At 39.0% G+C, this 20,792-nt stretch overlaps 2 long non-coding RNA genes across 2 annotated transcripts in view; both read left to right on the top strand.

Moving 5' to 3' along the window:
• LOC144604954 (uncharacterized) overlaps positions 1–20,792 on the top strand; it is a 42,758-nt gene that overhangs the window by 7,033 nt on the left and 14,933 nt on the right. The window lies entirely within an intron of this gene.
• Positions 15,796–19,099, top strand: LOC144604952 (uncharacterized). Its single transcript, XR_013548790.1, has 4 exons — positions 15,796–15,856; positions 17,045–17,110; positions 17,788–17,844; positions 19,034–19,099. It is a non-coding gene; the product is annotated as an uncharacterized LOC144604952 (long non-coding RNA).

Here is a 20,792-nt window from a genome sequence, read left to right as displayed (position 1 = left end):
TGTGCTGGTTAAGATGTATTCAGATAATAATTTATTGGATGCATATCAGAATAATGAAAAAAACCCATCAAGCATGCCTCCTTTGAAACCTGCCCAATTGGTAAAAACACCATTCACTAAAAGTGTGGTTTATATTGTGTGAAGTGATGCTGTTGTATTACAGAACAATGTCAATTGATGGCATAGATCAGGACATTGATGACAAATATCAATACCAGCGTCTTCACTCTTGAGCCAGATGTTGTTAATGGTGAAATTACAAATTGGGATGAGTGCCCATATATGCCCTTATTCGGTCATGAAAGACCCAAAGCATTGCGATAATATGTGTGAACATAGCAACAGGAAAAATGATGAATTCATTCACTCCACTCGTCCTAACTTGAGAACATCGCATATTTCATTGAGACCATGTTATGATTATCATGCATACAGAAATGACAGTCTCCTACTCAATTATCGCTATTATCATTTCTTATACTATTTGATCTGTGGGGTACAACCACCACAGAAGGAACAGGCATTACTACAACTGCAGTAAAAACCACAATCTGCGTGAACACAATGTGATATAAGTATTTCAAGATCAAATTCTTGGACATTTAGCAATACATTAGTAATTTTGAAAACGAATGGCAAATACTGGGAGTATTCTGACGAGGGAAGAAAATGGAGTGCATGGACATTTCTGAGGGGGCTGTCCAGCATCTTTTGACCGAGTGCCAAAGATTATGTTTTAGGTTACAGGCATTCAGGGTAATGGCCAATGTTAGTGTTGACACATCTTTAGATGTGGAATCTATGGTAAGTGTGGTGCAGCAGAAATTGGCACTCCGATGGAATATAAAGGAAGAGTGACAAACTTATGCAGAGGCTGAATGTGCAAAATAAAGGATAGTGGCCGTGGGTGGGTAAAGATGCAAATAGCTGTTGCGATGGGCTTACATAATTGAAAAACAGAATAATTTACTGTACTGACAGAAAGATAAACAGACTACTCGCTTGTCGCGATCCTTGCGGCATCGTGTGTGTATTAATTTCATTTTCATATGTGTTCAAAGGAAAAATCCTGCTAAAAGTTTGAGGAAATATGTTGAATATCCTTTGAATAATTTTTGCTCCTTGGTATCCTCTAGCCACCGCTGGGCCATCGACAACTGTAGGGACAGGCACCACTCCAACCCCAGGCACCTCACCGACATGTAAGTAGCAGATCTTTCCAAGCTTGTGTGAAGTGTAAAACCAAATAATGGATGTAAAGGTATAGGTGCATTGAGGTCATAGGTTCTAGGTTCATTGCTGAATATTGGAATATTTGCATCTGCTGAAATTCTCTGAAATTCAGCAACGATATAGAAAATTGGAAATTAAATCGGCAATACTGGGCATGGACTGATTAGGTGAGCAGAATTAGATCAATGTAATTTATGATTTGACTGGCCAGCATGCCCTGACCGAGAGCCATTGATCAAGTTTTAGATCAAAATCTTTTCGACATGATGATGAATAGATGAATAAGACTCAATTAGAGACATGTAACTTATGCAAATTGTGGAGGGATTGTCACGACTACATTGTGTCCAAAAGAGGTGTGACTTCATCAGAGACTGGGTTCACTGTGCAAGATGAAAGAGAGAGCTAGTGGATGGTTAATGGAGCCAAGGGCTGTTGCAAAGAACGTACACAATCGAGAAGCAGGCTCATTTCCTGAAATGATAAAATATGGGTTATCTTCGGCGTTACATCATCTTTTCTCTGCTGCGCAAAGTACAGGCATTCCTCCTTTTCCTCCATGTTGAAAGGACCATGCTGATAGATTTTTTTTAATATGTTGATTTCATTTGAATAATTATTGCTTCCTGATATCCTTTCTTCATCACAGCACCAAGTACAACTTCAGTGACAGAGACCCCTACGCCTCCTGGCTCTACCACCATTTGTAAGTCACTGTACATGATGTTTATCTTGTATGTAAAGCCAAGCTTTCAATGTGCTGGTTAACATGTATTCAGATAATAATTTATTGGATGCATATCAGAATAATGAAAAAAAACCATCAAGCATGCCTCCTTTGAAACCTGCCCAATTGGTAAAAACACCATTCACTGAAAGTGTGGTTTATATTGTGTGAAGTGATGCTGTTTTATTACAGAACAATGTCAATTGATGGTATAGATCAGGACATTGATGACAAATATCAATAACAGTGTCTTCACTCTTGAGCCAGATGTTGTTAATGGTGAAATTACAAATTGGGATGAGTGCCCATATATGCCCTTATTCGGTCATGAAAGACCCAAAGCATTGCGATAATATGTGTGAACAGAGCAACAGGAAAAATGATGAATTCATACACTCCACTCGTCCTAACTTGAGAACATTGCATATTTCATTGAGACCATGTTATGATTATCATGCATACAGAAATGACAGTCTCCTACTCAATTATCGCTATTATCATTTCTTATACTATTTGATCTGTGGGGCACAACCACCACAGAAGGAACAGGCATTACTACAACTGCAGTAAAAGCCACAATCTGCGTGAACACAATGTGATATATATATTTCCAGATCAAATTCTTTGACAATTAGCAATACATTAGTAATTTTGAAAACGAATGGCAAATACTGGGATTATTCTGACGAGGGAAGAAAATGGAGAGCATGGACATTTCTGAGGGGGCTGTCCAGCATCTTTTGACCGTGTGCCAAAGATTATGTTTTAGGTTACAGGCATTCAGTGTAATGGCCAATGTTAGTGTTGACACATCTTTAGATGTGGAATCTATGGTAAGTGTGGTGCAGCAGAAATTGGCACTCCGATGGAATATAAAGGAAGAGTGACAAACCTATGCAGAGGGTGAATGTGCAAAATAAAGGAAAGTGGCAGTGGGTGGGTAAAGATGCAAATAGCTGTTGCAATGGGCTTACATAATTGAAAAACAGATTCATTTACTGAAATAACAGAAAGATAAACAGACTACTCGCTTGTCGCGATCCTTGCGGCATCGTGTGCGTATTAATTTCATTTTCATATGTGTTGAAAGGAAAAATCCTGCTGAAAGTTTGAGGAAATATGGTGAATAGCCTTTGAATAATTTTTGCTCCTTGGTATCCTCTAGCCACCGCTGGGCCATCGACAACTGTAGGGACAGGCACCACTCCAACCCCAGGCACCTCACCGACATGTAAGTAGCAGATCTTTCCAAGCTTGTGTGAAGTGTAAAACCAAATAATGGATGTAAAGGTATAGGTGCATTGAGGTCATAGGTTCTAGGTTCATTGCTGAATATTAGAACATTTGCGTAGCTGAAATTCTATGAAATTCAGCAACGATATAGAAAATTGGAAATGAAATCGGCAATACTGGGCATGGTCTGATTAGGTGAGCAGAATGAGATCAATGTAATTTATGATTTGACTGGCCAGCATGCCCTGACCGAGTGCCATTGATCAAGTTTTAGATCAAAATCTTTTCGACATGATGATGAATAGATGAATATGACACACTTAGAGACATGTAACTCATGGAAAATGTGGAGGGATTGTCACGACTACATTGTGTCCAAAAGAGGTGTGACTTCATCAGAGACTGGGTTCATTGTGCAAGATGAAAGAGCGAGCAAGTGGATGGTTAATGGAGCCAAGGGCTGTTGCAAAGAACGTACACAATCGAGAAGCAGGCTCATTTCCTGAAATGATAAAATATGGGTTATCTTCGGCGTTACATAATCTTTTCTCTGCTGCGCAAAGTACAGGCATTCCTCCTTTTCCTCCATGTTGAAAGGACCATGCTGATAGATTTTTTGAAATATGTTGATTTCCTTTGAATAATTATTGCTTCCTGATATCCTTTCTTCATCACAGCACCAATTACAACTTCAGTGACAGAGACCCCTACGCCTCCTGGCTCTACCACCATCTGTAAGTCACTGTAAATGATATGTTTATCTTGTATGTAAAGCCAAGCTTTCAATGTGCTGGTTAAGATGTATTCAGATAATAATTTATTGGATGCATATCAGAATAATGAAAAAACCCATCAAGCATGCCTCCTTTGAAACCTGCCCAATTGGTAAAAACACCATTCACTAAAAGTGTGGTTTATATTGTGTGAAGTGATGCTGTTGTATTACAGAACAATGTCAATTGATGGCATAGATCAGGACATTGATGACAAATATCAATACCAGCGTCTTCACTCTTGAGCCAGATGTTGTTAATGGTGAAATTACAAATTGGGATGAGTGCCCATATATGCCCTTATTCGGTCATGAAAGACCCAAAGCATTGCGATAATATGTGTGAACATAGCAACAGGAAAAATGATGAATTCATTCACTCCACTCGTCCTAACTTGAGAACATCGCATATTTCATTGAGACCATGTTATGATTATCATGCATACAGAAATGACAGTCTCCTACTCAATTATCGCTATTATCATTTCTTATACTATTTGATCTGTGGGGTACAACCACCACAGAAGGAACAGGCATTACTACAACTGCAGTAAAAACCACAATCTGCGTGAACACAATGTGATATAAGTATTTCAAGATCAAATTCTTGGACATTTAGCAATACATTAGTAATTTTGAAAACGAATGGCAAATACTGGGAGTATTCTGACGAGGGAAGAAAATGGAGAGCATGGACATTTCTGAGGGGGCTGTCCAGCATCTTTTGACCGAGTGCCAAAGATTATGTTTTAGGTTACAGGCATTCAGGGTAATGGCCAATGTTAGTGTTGACACATCTTTAGATGTGGAATCTATGTTAAGTGTGGTGCAGCAGAAATTGGCACTCCGATGGAATATAAAGGAAGAGTGACAAACCTATGCAGAGGGTGAATGTGCAAAATAAAGGAAAGTGGCAGTGGGTGGGTAAAGATGCAAATAGTTTTTGCAATGGGCTTACATAATTGAAAAACAGATTCATTTACTGAAATGACAGAAAGATAAACAGACTACTCGCTTGTCGCGATCCTTGCGGCATCGTGTGCGTATTAATTTCATTTTCATATGTGTTGAAAGGAAAAATCCTGCTGAAAGTTTGAGGAAATATGGTGAATAGCCTTTGAATAATTTTTGCTCCTTGGTATCCTCTAGCCACCGCTGGGCCATCGACAACTGTAGGGACAGGCACCACTCCAACCCCAGGCACCTCACCGACATGTAAGTAACAGATCTTTCCAAGCTAGTGAAGTGTAAAACCAAATAATGGATGGAAAGGTATAGGTGCATTGAGGTCATAGGTTCTAGGTTCATTGCTGAATATTAGAACATTTGCGTAGCTGAAATTCTATGAAATTCAGCAACGATATAGAAAATTGGAAATGAAATCGGCAATACTGGGCATGGTCTGATTACCTAAGCAGAATGAGATCAATGTAATTTATGATTTGACTGGCCAGCATGCCCTGACCAAGAGCCATTGATCAAGTTTTAGATCAAATTCTTTTCAACATGATGATGCATAGATGAAGATGACAGTTTTGGAGACATGTAACATATGCAAAATGTGGAGGGATTGTCATGACTACATTGTGAGCAAAAGAGGTGTGACTTCATCAGAGACTGGGTTCATTGTGCAAGATGAAAGAGAGAGCTAGTGGATGGTTAATGGAGCCAAGGGCTATTGCAAAGAACGTACACAATCGAGAAGCAGGCTCATTTCCTGAAATGATAAAATATGGGTTATCTTCGGCGTTACATCATCTTTTCTCTGCTGCGCAAAATACAGGCATTCCTCCTTTTCCTCCATGTTGAAAGGACCATGCTGATAGATTTTTTTTAATATGTTGATTTCATTTGAATAATTATTGCTTCCTGATATCCTTTCTTCATCACAGCACCAAGTACAACTTCAGTGACAGAGACCCCTACGCCTCCTGGCTCTACCACCATTTGTAAGTCACTGTACATGATATGTTTATCTTGTATGTAAAGCCAAGCTTTCAATGTGCTGGTTAACATATATTCAGATAATAATTTATTGGATGCATATCAGAATAATGAAAAAAAAACATCAATCATGCCTCCTTTGAAACCTGCCCAATTGGTAAAAACACCATTCACTGAAAGTGTGGTTTATATTGTGTGAAGTGATGCTGTTTTATTACAGAACAATGTCAATTGATGGCATAGATCAGGACATTGATGACAAATATCAATACCAGCGTCTTCACTCTTGAGCCAGATGTTGTTAATGGTGAAATTACAAATTGGGATGAGTGCCCATATATGCCCTTATTCGGTCATGAAAGACCCAAAGCATTGCGATAATATGTGTGAACATAGCAACAGGAAAAATGATGAATTCATTCACTCCACTCGTCCTAACTTGAGAACATCGCATATTTCATTGAGACCATGTTATGATTATCATGCATACAGAAATGACAGTCTCCTACTCAATTATCGCTATTATCATTTCTTATACTATTTGATCTGTGGGGTACAACCACCACAGAAGGAACAGGCATTACTACAACTGCAGTAAAAACCACAATCTGCGTGAACACAATGTGATATAAGTATTTCAAGATCAAATTCTTGGACATTTAGCAATACATTAGTAATTTTGAAAACGAATGGCAAATACTGGGAGTATTCTGACGAGGGAAGAAAATGGAGAGCATGGACATTTCTGAGGGGGCTGTCCAGCATCTTTTGACCGGGTGCCAAAGATTATGTTTTAGGTTACAGGCATTCAGGGTAATGGCCAATGTTAGTGTTGACACATCTTTAGATGTGGAATCTATGGTAAGTGTGGTGCAGCAGAAATTGGCACTCCGATGGAATATAAAGGAAGAGTGACAAACCTATGCAGAGGGTGAATGTGCAAAATAAAGGAAAGTGGCAGTGGGTGGGTAAAGATGCAAATAGTTGTTGCAATGGGCTTACATAATTGAAAAACAGATTCATTTACTGAAATGACAGAAAGATAAACAGACTACTCGCTTGTCGCGATCCTTGCGGCATCGTGTGCGTATTAATTTCATTTTCATATGTGTTGAAAGGAAAAATCCTGCTGAAAGTTTGAGGAAATATGGTGAATAGCCTTTGAATAATTTTTGCTCCTTGGTATCCTCTAGCCACCGCTGGGCCATCGACAACTGTAGGGACAGGCACCACTCCAACCCCAGGCACCTCACCGACATGTAAGTAGCAGATCTTTCCAAGCTAGTGAAGTGTAAAACCAAATAATGGATGTAAAGGTATAGGTGCATTGAGGTCATAGGTTCTAGGTTCATTGCTGAATATTAGAACATTTGCGTAGCTGAAATTCTATGAAATTCAGCAACGATATAGAAAATTGGAAATGAAATCGGCAATACTGGGCATGGTCTGATTACCTAAGCAGAATGAGATCAATGTAATTTATGATTTGACTGGCCAGCATGCCCTGACCAAGAGCCATTGATCAAGTTTTAGATCAAATTCTTTTCAACATGATGATGCATAGATGAAGATGACAGTTTTGGAGACATGTAACATATGCAAAATGTGGAGGGATTGTCATGACTACATTGTGAGCAAAAGAGGTGTGACTTCATCAGAGACTGGGTTCACTGTGCAAGATGAAAGAGAGAGCTAGTGGATGGTTAATGGAGCCAAGGGCTGTTGCAAAGAACGTACACAATCGAGAAGCAGGCTCATTTCCTGAAATGATAAAATATGGGTTATCTTCGGCGTTACATCATCTTTTCTCTGCTTCGCAAAGTACAGGCATTCCTCCTTTTCCTCCATGTTGAAAGGACCATGCTGATAGATTTTTTTTAATATGTTGATTTCATTTGAATAATTATTGCTTCCTGATATCCTTTCTTCATCACAGCACCAAGTACAACTTCAGTGACAGAGACCCCTACGCCTCCTGGCTCTACCACCATTTGTAAGTCACTGTACATGATATGTTTATCTTGTATGTAAAGCCAAGCTTTCAATGTGCTGGTTAACATGTATTCAGATAATAATTTATTGGATGCATATCAGAATAATGAAAAAAAAACATCAATCATGCCTCCTTTGAAACCTGCCCAATTGGTAAAAACACCATTCACTGAAAGTGTGGTTTATATTGTGTGAAGTGATGCTGTTTTATTACAGAACAATGTCAATTGATGGCAAAGATCAGGACATTGATGACAAATATCAATAACAGCGTCTTCACTCTTGAGCCAGATGTTGTTAATGGTGAAACTACAAATTGGGTTGAGTGCCCATATATGCCCTTATTCAGTCATAACAGGCCCAAAGCATTGCGATAATATGTGTGAACATACCAATAGGAAAAATGATGAATTCATTCACTCCACTCGTCCTAACTTGAGAACATTGCATATTTCATTGAGACCATGTTATGATTATCATGCGTACACAAATGACAGTGTCTAACTCTATTATCGTTATTATCATTTCTTATACTATTTGATCTGTGGGGCACAACCACCACAGAAGGAACATGCATTACTATAACTGCAGTAAAACCCACAACCGGCTGAACACAAAGTGATATATGTATTTCCAGATCAAATTTTTTGACATTTGGCAATGCATTAGTAATTTTGAAAACGAATGGCAAATACTGGGAATATTCTGATCAGGGTAGAAAATGGAGAGCATGGACATTTCTGAGGGGGCTGTCCAGCATCTTTTGGCCGAGTGCCAAAGATTATGTTTTAGGTTACAGGCGTTCAGGGTAATGGGCAAAAGTTAGTGATGACACATTAGTAGATATGGAATCAGTGGTAAGTGTGGTGCAGCAGAAATTGGCACTCCGATGGAATATAAAGGAAGAGTGACAAACCTATGCAGATGCTGAATGTGCAAAATAAAGGATAGTGGCCGTGGGTGGGTAAAGATGCAAATAGCTGTTGCGATGGGCTTACATAATTGAAAAACAGATTCATTTACTGTGGTGACAGAAAGATAAACAGACTACTCGCTTGTCGCGATCTTTGCGGCATCGTGTGTGTATTAATTTCATTTTCATATGTGTTCAAAGGAAAAATCCTGCTAAAAGTTTGAGGAAATATGTTGAATATCCTTTGAATAATTTTTACTCCTTGGTATCCTCTAGCCACCGCTGGGCCATCGACAACTGTAGGGACAGGCACCACTCCAACCCCAGGCACCTCACCGACATGTAAGTAGCTGATCTTTCCAAGCTTGTGTGGTGTAAAACCAAATAATGGATGTAACGGTATAGGTGCATTGAGGTCATAGGTTCTAGGTTCATTGCTGAATATTAGAATATTTGCGTAGCTGAAATTCTATGAAATTCAGCAACGATATAGAAAATTGGAAATGAAATCGGCAATACTGGGCATGGTCTGATTAGGTGAGCAGAATGAAATCAATGTAATTTATGATTTGACTGGCCAGCATGCCCTGACCGAGAGCCATTGATCAAGTTTTAGATCAAAATCTTTTCAACATGATGATGAATAGATGAATATGACACACTTAGAGACATGTAACTTATGCAAATTGTGGAGGGATTGTCACGTCTACATTGTGTCCAAAAGAGGTGTGACTTCATCAGAGACTGGGTTCATTGTGCAAGATGAAAGAGAGAGCTAGTGGATGGTTAATGGAGCCAAGGGCTGTTGCAAAGAACGTACACAATCGAGAAGCAGGCTCATTTCCTGAAATGATAAAATATGGGTTATCTTCGGCGTTACATCATCTTTTCTCTGCTGCGCAAAGTACAGGCATTCCTCCTTTTCCTCCATGTTGAAAGGACCATGCTGATAGATTTTTTTTAATATGTTGATTTCATTTGAATAATTATTGCTTCCTGATATCCTTTCTTCATCACAGCACCAAGTACAACTTCAGTGACAGAGACCCCTACGCCTCCTGGCTCTACCACCATTTGTAAGTCACTGTACATGATATGTTTATCTTGTATGTAAAGCCAAGCTTTCAATGTGCTGGTTAACATATATTCAGATAATAATTTATTGGATGCATATCAGAATAATGAAAAAAAAACATCAATCATGCCTCCTTTGAAACCTGCCCAATTGGTAAAAACACCATTCACTGAAAGTGTGGTTTATATTGTGTGAAGTGATGCTGTTTTATTACAGAACAATGTCAATTGATGGCATAGATCAGGACATTGATGACAAATATCAATACCAGCGTCTTCACTCTTGAGCCAGATGTTGTTAATGGTTAAATTACAAATTGGGATGAGTGCCCATATATGCCCTTATTCGGTCATGAAAGACCCAAAGCATTGCGATAATATGTGTGAACATAGCAACAGGAAAAATGATGAATTCATTCACTCCACTCGTCCTAACTTGAGAACATCGCATATTTCATTGAGACCATGTTATGATTATCATGCATACAGAAATGACAGTCTCCTACTCAATTATCGCTATTATCATTTCTTATACTATTTGATCTGTGGGGTACAACCACCACAGAAGGAACAGGCATTACTACAACTGCAGTAAAAACCACAATCTGCGTGAACACAATGTGATATAAGTATTTCAAGATCAAATTCTTGGACATTTAGCAATACATTAGTAATTTTGAAAACGAATGGCAAATACTGGGAGTATTCTGACGAGGGAAGAAAATGGAGAGCATGGACATTTCTGAGGGGGCTGTCCAGCATCTTTTGACCGGGTGCCAAAGATTATGTTTTAGGTTACAGGCATTCAGGGTAATGGCCAATGTTAGTGTTGACACATCTTTAGATGTGGAATCTATGGTAAGTGTGGTGCAGCAGAAATTGGCACTCCGATGGAATATAAAGGAAGAGTGACAAACCTATGCAGAGGGTGAATGTGCAAAATAAAGGAAAGTGGCAGTGGGTGGGTAAAGATGCAAATAGTTGTTGCAATGGGCTTACATAATTGAAAAACAGATTCATTTACTGAAATGACAGAAAGATAAACAGACTACTCGCTTGTCGCGATCCTTGCGGCATCGTGTGCGTATTAATTTCATTTTCATATGTGTTGAAAGGAAAAATCCTGCTGAAAGTTTGAGGAAATATGGTGAATAGCCTTTGAATAATTTTTGCTCCTTGGTATCCTCTAGCCACCGCTGGGCCATCGACAACTGTAGGGACAGGCACCACTCCAACCCCAGGCACCTCACCGACATGTAAGTAGCAGATCTTTCCAAGCTAGTGAAGTGTAAAACCAAATAATGGATGTAAAGGTATAGGTGCATTGAGGTCATAGGTTCTAGGTTCATTGCTGAATATTAGAATATTTGCGTAGCTGAAATTCTATGAAATTCAGCAACGATATAGAAAATTGGAAATGAAATCGGCAATACTGGGCATGGTCTGATTAGGTGAGCAGAATGAAATCAATGTAATTTATGATTAGACTGGCCAGCATGCCCTGACCGAGAGCCATTGATCAAGTTTTAGATCAAAATCTTTTCAACATGATGATGAATAGATGAATATGACACACTTAGAGACATGTAACTTATGCAAATTGTGGAGGGATTGTCACGACTACATTGTGTCCAAAAGAGGTGTGACTTCATCAGAGACTGGGTTCATTGTGCAAGATGAAAGAGAGAGCTAGTGGATGGTTAATGGAGCCAAGGGCTGTTGCAAAGAACGTACACAATCGAGAAGCAGGCTCATTTCCTGAAATGATAAAATATGGGTTATCTTCGGCGTTACATCATCTTTTCTCTGCTGCGCAAAGTACAGGCATTCCTCCTTTTCCTCCATGTTGAAAGGACCATGCTGATAGATTTTTTTTAATATGTTGATTTCATTTGAATAATTATTGCTTCCTGATATCCTTTCTTCATCACAGCACCAAGTACAACTTCAGTGACAGAGACCCCTACGCCTCCTGGCTCTACCACCATTTGTAAGTCACTGTACATGATATGTTTATCTTGTATGTAAAGCCAAGCTTTCAATGTGCTGGTTAACATGTATTCAGATAATAATTTATTGGATGCATATCAGAATAATGAAAAAAAAACATCAATCATGCCTCCTTTGAAACCTGCCCAATTGGTAAAAACACCATTCACTGAAAGTGTGGTTTATATTGTGTGAAGTGATGCTGTTTTATTACAGAACAATGTAAATTGATGGCATAGATCAGGACATTGATGACAAATATCAATAACAGCGTCTTCACTCTTGAGCCAGATGTTGTTAATGGTGAAACTACAAATTGGGTTGAGTGCCCATATATGCCCTTATTCAGTCATAACAGGCCCAAAGCATTGCGATAATATGTGTGAACATACCAATAGGAAAAATGATGAATTCATTCACTCCACTCGTCCTAACTTGAGAACATTGCATATTTCATTGAGACCATGTTATGATTATCATGCGTACACAAATGACAGTGTCTAACTCTATTATCGTTATTATCATTTCTTATACTATTTGATCTGTGGGGCACAACCACCACAGAAGGAACAGGCATTACTATAACTGCAGTAAAACCCACAACCGGCTGAACACAAAGTGATATATGTATTTCCAGATCAAATTTTTTGACATTTGGCAATGCATTAGTAATTTTGAAAACGAATGGCAAATACTGGGAATATTCTGATCAGGGTAGAAAATGGAGAGCATGGACATTTCTGAGGGGGCTGTCCAGCATCTTTTGGCCGAGTGCCAAAGATTATGTTTTAGGTTACAGGCGTTCAGGGTAATGGGCAAAAGTTAGTGATGACACATTAGTAGATATGGAATCAGTGGTAAGTGTGGTGCAGCAGAAATTGGCACTCCGATGGAATATAAAGGAAGAGTGACAAACTTATGCAGATGCTGAATGTGCAAAATAAAGGATAGTGGCAGTGGGTGGGTAAAGATGCAAATAGCCGTTGCGATGGGCTGACATAATTGAAAAACAGATTCATTTACTGTAGTGACAGAAAGATAAACAGACTACTCGCTTGTCGCGATCTTTGCGGCATCGTGTGTGTATTAATTTCATTTTCATATGTGTTCAAAGGAAAAATCCTGCTAAAAGTTTGAGGAAATATGTTGAATATCCTTTGAATAATTTTTGCTCCTTGGTATCCTCTAGCCACCGCTGGGCCATCGACAACTGTAGGGACAGGCACCACTCCAACCCCAGGCACCTCACCGACATGTAAGTAGCTGATCTTTCCAAGCTTGTGTGGTGTAAAACCAAATAATGGATGTAACGGTATAGGTGCATTGAGGTCATAGGTTCTAGGTTCATTGCTGAATATTAGAATATTTGCGTAGCTGAAATTCTATGAAATTCAGCAACGATATAGAAAATTGGAAATGAAATCGGCAATACTGGGCATGGTCTGATTAGGTGAGCAGAATGAAATCAATGTAATTTATGATTTGACTGGCCAGCATGCCCTGACCGAGAGCCATTGATCAAGTTTTAGATCAAAATCTTTTCAACATGATGATGAATAGATGAATATGACACACTTAGAGACATGTAACTTATGCAAATTGTGGAGGGATTGTCACGTCTACATTGTGTCCAAAAGAGGTGTGACTTCATCAGAGACTGGGTTCATTGTGCAAGATGAAAGAGAGAGCTAGTGGATGGTTAATGGAGCCAAGGGCTGTTGCAAAGAACGTACACAATCGAGAAGCAGGCTCATTTCCTGAAATGATAAAATATGGGTTATCTTCGGCGTTACATCATCTTTTCTCTGCTGCGCAAAGTACAGGCATTCCTCCTTTTCCTCCATGTTGAAAGGACCATGCTGATAGATTTTTTTTAATATGTTGATTTCATTTGAATAATTATTGCTTCCTGATATCCTTTCTTCATCACAGCACCAAGTACAACTTCAGTGACAGAGACCCCTACGCCTCCTGGCTCTACCACCATTTGTAAGTCACTGTACATGATATGTTTATCTTGTATGTAAAGCCAAGCTTTCAATGTGCTGGTTAACATGTATTCAGATAATAATTTATTGGATGCATATCAGAATAATGAAAAAAAAACATCAATCATGCCTCCTTTGAAACCTGCCCAATTGGTAAAAACACCATTCACTGAAAGTGTGGTTTATATTGTGTGAAGTGATGCTGTTTTATTACAGAACAATGTCAATTGATGGCATAGATCAGGACATTGATGACAAATATCAATAACAGCGTCTTCACTCTTGAGCCAGATGTTGTTAATGGTGAAACTACAAATTGGGTTGAGTGCCCATATATGCCCTTATTCGGTCATGAAAGACCCAAAGCATTGCGATAATATGTGTGAACTTAGCAACAGGAAAAATGATGAATTCATTCACTCCACTCGTCCTAACTTGAGAACATCGCATATTTCATTGAGACCATGTTATGATTATCAGGCATACAGAAATGACAGTCTCCTACTCAATTATCGCTTTTATCATTTCTTATACTATTTGATCTGTGGGGCACAACCACCACAGAATGAACAGGCATTACTACAACTGCAGTAAAAGCCACAATCTGCGTGAACACAATGTGATATATGTATTTCCAGATCAAATTCTTTGACAATTAGCAATACATTAGTAATTTTGAAAACGAATGGCAAATACTGGGACTATTCTGACGAGGGAAGAAAATGGAGAGCATGGACATTTCTGAGGGGGCTGTCCAGCATCTTTTGACCGAGTGCCAAAGATTTTGTTTCAGGTTACAGGCATTCAGTGTAATGGCCAATGTTAGTGTTGACACATCTTTAGATGTGGAATCTATGGTAAGTGTGGTGCAGCAGAAATTGGCACTCCGATGGAATATAAAGGAAGAGTGACAAACCTATGCAGAGGGTGAATGTGCAAAATAAAGGAAAGTGGCAGTGGGTGGGTAAAGATGCAAATAGCTGTTGCAATGGGCTTACATAATTGAAAAACAGATTCATTTACTGAAATGACAGAAAGATAAACAGACTACTCGCTTGTCGCGATCCTTGCGGCATCGTGTGCGTATTAATTTCATTTTCATATGTGTTGAAAGGAAAAATCCTGCTGAAAGTTTGAGGAAATATGGTTAATAGCCTTTGAATAATTTTTGCTCCTTGGTATCCTCTAGCCACCGCTGGGCCATCGACAACTGTAGGGACAGGCACCACTCCAACCCCAGGCACCTCACCAACATGTAAGTAGCAGATCTTTCCAAGCTTGTGTGAAGTGTAAAACCAAATAATGGATGTAACGGTATAGGTGCATTGAGGTCATAGGTTCTAGGTTCATTGCTGAATATTAGAATATTTGCGTAGCTGAAATTCTATGAAATTCAGCAACGATATAGAAAATTGGAAATGAAATCGGCAATACTGGGCATGGTCTGATTAGGTGAGCAGAATGAGATCAAAGTAATTTATGATTTGACTGGCCAGCATGCCCTGACCGAGAGCCATTGATCAAGTTTTAGATCAAAATCTTTTCAACATGTTGATGAATAGATGAATATGACACACTTAGAGACATGTAACTTATGCAAAATGTGGAGGGATTGTCACGACTACATTGTGTCCAAAAGAGGTGTGACTTCATCAGAGACTGGGTTCATTGTGCAAGATGAAAGAGCGAGCTAGTGGATGGTTAATGGAGCCAAGGGCTGTTGCAAAGAACGTACACAATCGAGAAGCAGCCTCATTTCCTGAAATGATACAATATGGGTTATCTTCGGCGTTACATAATCTTTTCTCTGCTGCGCAAAGTACAGGCATTCCTCCTTTTCCTCCATGATGAAAGGACCATGCTGATAGATTTTTTGAAATATGTTGATTTCCTTTGAATAATTATTGCTTCCTGATATCCTTTCTTCATCACAGCACCAAGTACAACTTCAGTGACAGAGACCCCTACGCCTCCTGGCTCTACCACCATCTGTAAGTCACTGTAAATGATATGTTTATCTTGTATGTAAAGCCAAGCTTTCTATGTGCTGGTTAAGATGTATTCAGATAATAATTTATTGGATGCATATCAGAATAATGAAAAAAAACCATCAAGCATGCCTCCTTTGAAACCTGCCCAATTGGTAAAAACACCATTCACTAAAAGTGTGGTTTATATTGTGTGAAGTGATGCTGTTGTATTACAGAACAATGTCAATTGATGGCATAGATCAGGACATTGATGACAAATATCAATACCAGCGTCTTCACTCTTGAGCCAGATGTTGTTAATGGTGAAATTACAAATTGGGATGAGTGCCCATATATGCCCTTATTCGGTCATGACAGACCCAAAGCATTGCGATAATATGTGTGAACATAGCAACAGGAAAAATGATGAATTCATTCACTCCACTCGTCCTAACTTGAGAACATCGCATATTTCATTGAGATCATGTTATGATTATCATGCATACAGAAATGACAGTCTCCTACTCAATTATCGCTATTATCATTTCTTATACTATTTGATCTGTGGGGTACAACCACCACAGAAGGAACAGGCATTACTACAACTGCAGTAAAAACCACAATCTGCGTGAACACAATGTGATATATGTATTTCAAGATCAAATTCTTGGACATTTAGCAATACATTAGTAATTTTGAAAACGAATGGCAAATACTGGGAGTATTCTGACGATGGAAGAAAATGGAGAGCATGGACATTTCTGAGGGGGCTGTCCAGCATCTTTTGACCGAGTGCCAAAGATTATGTTTTAGGTTACAGGCATTCAGGGTAATGGCCAATGTTAGTGTTGACACATCTTTAGATGTGGAATCTATGGTAAGTGTGGTGCAGCTGAAATTGGCACTCCGATGGAATATAAAGGAAGAGTGACAAACCTATGCAGAGGGTGAATGTGCAAAATAAAGGAAAGTGGCAGTGGGTGGGTAAAGATGCAAATAGCTGTTGCAATGGGCTTACATATTTGAAAAACAGATTCATTTACTGAAATGACAGAAAGATAAACAGACTACTCACTTGTCGCGATCCTTGCGGCATCGTGTGCATATTAATTTCATTTTCATATGTGTTGAAAGGAAAAATCCTGCTGAAAGTTTGAGGAAATATGGTGAATATCCTTTGAATAATTTTTGCTCCTTGGTATCATCTAGCCACCGCTGGGCCATCGACAACTGTAGGGACAGGCACCACTTCAACCCCAGGCACCTCACCGACATGTAAGTAGCAGATCTTTCCAAGCTAGTGAAGTGTAAAACCAAATAATGGATGTAAAGTTATAGGTGCATTGAGGTCATAGGTTCTAGGTTCATTGCTGAATATTAGAATATTTGCGTAGCTGAAATTCTATGAAATTCAGCAACGATATAGAAAATTGGAAATGAAATCGGCAATACTGGGCATGGTCTGATTACCTAAGCAGAATGAGATCAATGTAATTTATGATTTGACTGGCCAGCATGCCCTGACCAAGAGCCATTGATCAAGTTTTAGATCAAATTCTTTTCAACATGATGATGCATAGATGAAGATGACAGTTTTGGAGACATTTAACATATGCAAAATGTGGAGGGATTGTCACGACCTCATTGTGAGCAAAATAGGTGTGACTTCATCAGAGACTGTGTTCACTGTGCAAGATGAAAGAGAGAGCTAGTGGATGGTTAATGGAGCCAAGGGCTGTTGCAAAGAACGTACACAATCGAGAAGCAGGCTCATTTCCTGAAATGATAAAATATGGGTTATCTTCGGCGTTACATCATCTTTTCTCTGCTGCGCAAAGTACAGGCATTCCTCATTTTCCTTCACGTTGAAAGGACCATGCTGATAGATTTTTTTTAATATGTTGATTTCATTTGAATAATTATTGCTTCCTGATATCCTTTCTTCATCACAGCACCAAGTACAACTTCAGTGACAGAGACCCCTAAGCCTCCTGGCTCTACCACCATTTGTAAGTCACTGTACATGATATGTTTATCTTGTATGTAAAGCCAAGCTTACAATGTGCTGGTTAACATGTATTCAGATAATAATTTATTGGATGCATATCAGAATAATGAAAAAAAAACATCAATCATGCCTCCTTTGAAACCTGCCCAATTGGTAAAAACACCATTCACTGAAAGTGTGGTTTATATTGTGTGAAGTGATGCTGTTTTATTACAGAACAATGTCAATTAATGGCATAGATCAGGACATTGATGACAAATATCAATAACAGCGTCATCACTCTTGAGCCAGATGTTGTTAATGATGAAACTACAAATTGGGTTGAGTGCCCATATATGCCCTTATTCAGTCATAACAGGCCCAAAGCATTGCGATAATATGTGTGAACATAGCAATAGGAAAAATGATGAATTCATTCACTCCACTCGTCCTAACTTGAGAACATTGCATATTTCATTGAGACCATGTTATGATTATCATGCGTACACAAATGACAGTGTCTAACTCTATTATCGTTATTATCATTTCTTATACTATTTTGATCTGTGGGGCACAACCACCACAGAAGGAACAGGGATTACTATAACTGCAGTAAAACCCACAACCGGCTGAACAGAAAGTGATATATGTATTTCCAGATCAAATTTTTTGACATTTGGCAATGCATTAGTAATTTTGAAAACGAATGGCAAATACTGGGAATATTCTGATGAGGGTAGAAAATGGAGAGCATGGACATTTCTGAGGGGGCTGTCCAGCATCTTTTGGCCGAGTGCCAAAGATTATGTTTTAGATTACAGGCGTTCAGGGTAATGGGCAAAAGTTAGTGATGACACATTAGTAGATATGGAATCAGTGGTAAGTGTGGTGCAGCAGAAATTGGCACTCCGATGGAATATAAAGGAAAAGTGACAAACTTATGCAGAGGCTGAATGTGCAAAATAAAGGATAGTGGCCGTGGGTAGGTAAAGATGCAAATAGCTGTTGCGATGGGCTTACATAATTGAAAAACAGATTCATTTACTGTAGTGACAGAAAGATAAACAGACTACACGCTTGTCGCGATCTTTGCGGCATCGTGTGTGTATTAAATTCATTTTCATATGTGTTCAAAGGTAAAATCCTGCTAAAAGTTTGAGGAAATATGTTGAATATCCCTTGAATAATTTTTGCTCCTTGGTATCCTCTAGCCACCGCTGGGCCATCGACAACTGTAGGGACAGGCACCACTCCAATCCCAGGCACCTCACCGACATGTAAGTAGCAGACCTTTCCAAGCTTGTGTGAAGTGTAAAACCAAATAATGGATGTAACGGTATAGGTGCATTGAGGTCATAGGTTCTAGGTTCATTGCTGAATATTAGAATATTTGCGTAGCTGAAATTCTATGAAATTCAGCAACGATATAGAAAATTGGAAATGAAATCGGCAATACTGGGCATGGTCTGATTAGGTGAGCAGAATGAGATCAATGTAATTTATGATTTGACTGGCCAGCATGCCCTGACCGAGAGCCATTGATCAAGTTTTAGATCAAAATCTTTTCGACATGATGATGAATAGATGAATATGACACACTTAGAGACATGTAACTTATGCAAAATGTGGAGGGATTATCACGACTACATTGTGTCCAAAAGAGGTGTGACTTCATCAGAGACTGGGTTCATTGTGCAAGATGAAAGAACGAGCTAGTGGATGGTTAATGGAGCCAAGGGCTGTTGCAAAGAACGTACACAATCGAGAAGCAGGCTCATTTCCTGAAATGATAAAATATGGGTTATCTTCGGCGTTACATAATCTTTTCTCTGCTGCGCAAAGTACAGGCATTCCTCCTTTTCCTCCATGTTGAAAGGACCATGCTGATAGATTTTTTGAAATATGTTGATTTCCTTTGAATAATTATTGCTTCCTGATATCCTTTCTTCATCACAGCACCAAGTACAACTTCAGTGACAGAGACCCCTACGCCTCCTGGCTCTACCACCATTTGTAAGTCACTGTACATGATATGTTTATCTTGTATGTAAAGCCAAGCTTTCAATGTGCTGGTTAACATGTATTCAGATAATAATTTATTGGATGCATATCAGAATAATGAAAAAAAACCATCAAGCATGCCTCCTTTGAAACCTGCCCAATTGGTAAAAACACCATTCACTAAAAGTGTGGTTTATATTGTGTGAAGTGATGCTGTTGTATTACAGAACAATGTCAATTAATGGCATAGATCAGGACATAGATGACAAATATCAATACCAGCGTCTTCACTCTTGAGCCAGATGTTGTTAATGGTGAAATTACAAATTGGGATGAGTGCCCATATATGCTCTTATTCGGTCATGACAGACCCAAAGCGTTGCGATAATATGTGTGAACATAGCAACAGGAAAAATGATGAATTCATTCACTCCACTCGTCCTAACTTGAGAACATCGCATATTTCATTGAGACCATGTTATGATTATCATGCATACAGAAATGACAGTCTCCTACTCAATTATCGCTATTATCATTTCTTATATTATTTGATCTGTGGGGCACAACCACCACAGAAGGAACAGGCATTACTATAACTGCAGTAAAACCCACAACCGGCTGAACACAAAGTGATATATGTATTTCCAGATCAAATTCTTTGACAATTAGCAATACATTAGTAATTTTGAAAACGAATGGCAAATACTGGGAGTATTCTGACGAGGGAAGAAAATGGAGAGCATGGACATTTCTGAGGGGGCTGTCCAGCATCTTTTGACCGAGTGCCAAAGATTATGTTTTAGGTTACAGGCATTCAGTGTAATGGCCAATGTTAGTGTTGACACATCTTTAGATGTGGAATCTATGGTAAGTGTGGTGCAGCAGAAATTGGCACTCCGATGAAATATAAAGGAAGAGTGACAAACCTATGCAGAGGGTGAATGTGCAAAATAAAGGAAAGTGGCAGTG

Source organism: Rhinoraja longicauda, chromosome 23 (assembly GCF_053455715.1).
Source record: "Rhinoraja longicauda isolate Sanriku21f chromosome 23, sRhiLon1.1, whole genome shotgun sequence".
Classification (NCBI taxonomy): domain Eukaryota; kingdom Metazoa; phylum Chordata; class Chondrichthyes; order Rajiformes; family Arhynchobatidae; genus Rhinoraja; species Rhinoraja longicauda.
Note: the sequence above shows the minus strand (reverse complement) of the source record. Positions and strands in the feature narration are given on the sequence as shown.